Raw genomic sequence first — 2,482 nt, forward strand, 5'->3', positions numbered from 1 at the left:
GAAATGAGATGTAGTTACTTATAACTTATTTTGTAAAGTATGTGACAAATATAACTTAAATTGGAGGCAAAATTCAACAAGCTATTATGATTATGCTTTTAATATGCAATGATTTGTAAAATGATTACGCTCATTAATACAAAATGAGTATATAAATGCAATATACAATATGTATCATATGGTGTAGCGCAACATTTTTGATACAATTAGAAGTAACATTTTTAGGTAAGTTTTTGTACCTACCTAATATAACTTTTTGGTAGGTGGGTGGGTGGTATTAACTATTCTTGAACCACCAACTGAAAACGTCGAACCGCCTCTGGTTAGTACAGTATTGTAGCCAAACCCGGATTAAGGATCAATTGGGCCCCGGGACACCATACACTTAGTGGGCCCCCTTTAAAATTTAACTTCAAAATAATTTTATCATTACGTATTAACGACTATATTATTGTATAATTTTTTGCTATACACAAAATATACAGAGTGTGTCTTATGTTATTTTACGTGGATTTTTTTTTAACAATTATGGATCGATAATATGGAATTTTGTTAAAACAAAAAAATACGTCTTTCTTTATTTTTATGACATTTTCAAAATTTTTAAACACGCAGATGCAGGAACCAAGAATAAAATCGATTTTATTTCTTCAAATGGTTACCAGTTATCACTATATTTTTTGATGGACTCTGGTAAAGCTTTTTTTCAGAACATTTTCACAGTCAAATTATCAATTTTGGTCCGCTAGGTTATTAACTATGGTCCTCTAAAGTTTAGTATAATATGCATTAATACTTTTAACTGAAATACCTAATTTACAAGAGCTAAAAAAATTGTTCTTATAACTTCCTTTTTGTATACTTAAATAGTTTAAATCGGTAATCTAAAATACTCAAAAAATAAAAAAACATAAACAAAATTATTGGCAAACATAGTTCATTATTTATAGTAATTTTTCGTGATATAAAATTGAGAACAAATATATTTTATAATTATTATTAATAATAATTTACCTACTTAAATTTTTTTTTGAAAATTGTATTGGACGGGTTAAAAAAAATATATTTTGAGGATAAAGATGGGCCCCAAAAATCAATGGGCCCCGGGACCGTGCCCCTGCCCCCCTTAATCTGGGCTTGATTGTAGCGGACAACGTCTCACTAGTCAGTAGTCACTTCTCTCACTGGACCATATGCGTAAATCTCAAAGGGGCTAAGCCTCCCACCCTCTTCCAATATCCCATTGCCTCTCTCAAAATAAATATACAGTTTTTTGATTATGTAGGATCGAAGCCCCGCTCATATTCATGTTAAAATGTTAGCTTCTCCTCCCCCCCCCACCTCAAATTTGAATTGATTTCCTCCTATGCATTGGACATGTTTTTAATGTTACCGAATAATCTGTTTAGTGGGTATGGTATTGCGTAGATAATCAGAACTCTAATGGAGAGGCGCCTGAAACTTGACAAAAGCGCAACACAACTCGCGCGGTAGAAACTGGTGGTCACCCCGCGGTTACAATTCACGTTTCCTGAAATGCCCGCCAGGGTGAACCGCTTCGCAGTCATCACCGCCGCCACCGCCACCAAGACACCGTGACCGGAACACGGAGAAACCGAGTACCGACGCGCTGTTGCTGCGTAACGCCGTCAATCGGCCACCGTCGTTCGGTCGTTCATCACGTTCGTTCCTACTCGTTGCGGTCATTCGTTTTCGCGCGCTGTCGTCGTTACCACCACTACCATAACCGCGGTGTGGGTACGTCTGCTGTCGAGAAACACAACGTTCTTCCCCCACCACAGTCCGTTACACGGAATTGTACCCGGCGGAGAAAACGTCAACCTTTTATTATTTTATTTCACGCACACGAAAAATTACTACGGATCCCGGACGCGCGTCTGTCCTTTGCGTATTTGTCCTTATTGTTATTATTTTATTTTTTTTCTGCTAAGTACGGTTGTTAAAATTTTATTTTGTTAATTGATTTATAAATGTTTGCTCTCACTTTGACGACAACTTTGTGCGGCACGTGAACATTTCACCTATACGACGGCAGTTGGTACGTATTTTAACGTCGTATAAATGATATAATATTATTATTGGTCTCTGTCGTGTCCCGCGTTACCGTTCAGAGGTCACGCTCGCGTTGGAACAGTGATTTGACGACAACGCCGCCTCCGCTCCGTTACGGACGGGATTGTTGATGGGTGTGTGTCTAGTGACATGCGTTTTATATTTGACAGACATGACTAGATCCACACTCATCCATGTTCCCGGGCCTGTTCGACGGGTGTTTAAAGCGGTAAACATCGCAGAAGACCCACGGCCCACAAGCCAAGTCAGCCCTTTTTGGCGCGCAACAAGTGTGCAGCGTGACAAAGGGACGTGCGCGCGCACTCGTGAGACGCGGTGGCACATACTCTTACACAGGTCACCGTAGTCACCTCGACTGTTCGAGAGGGTAAGTGAAGACTAGTGGGAC

At 39.3% G+C, this 2,482-nt stretch overlaps 1 non-coding gene across 1 annotated transcript; it reads left to right on the plus strand.

Moving 5' to 3' along the window:
* The first annotated feature begins 2,203 nt into the window (after positions 1 to 2,203).
* Mir279a (microRNA mir-279a) lies at positions 2,204 to 2,267 on the plus strand. The gene has a single exon (NR_040145.1). It is a non-coding gene; the product is annotated as a microRNA mir-279a (primary transcript).
* Positions 2,268 to 2,482: the final 215 nt, after the last annotated feature.

Source organism: Acyrthosiphon pisum, chromosome A2 (assembly GCF_005508785.2).
Source record: "Acyrthosiphon pisum isolate AL4f chromosome A2, pea_aphid_22Mar2018_4r6ur, whole genome shotgun sequence".
In the NCBI taxonomy this organism is placed as follows: Eukaryota; Metazoa; Arthropoda; class Insecta; order Hemiptera; family Aphididae; genus Acyrthosiphon; species Acyrthosiphon pisum.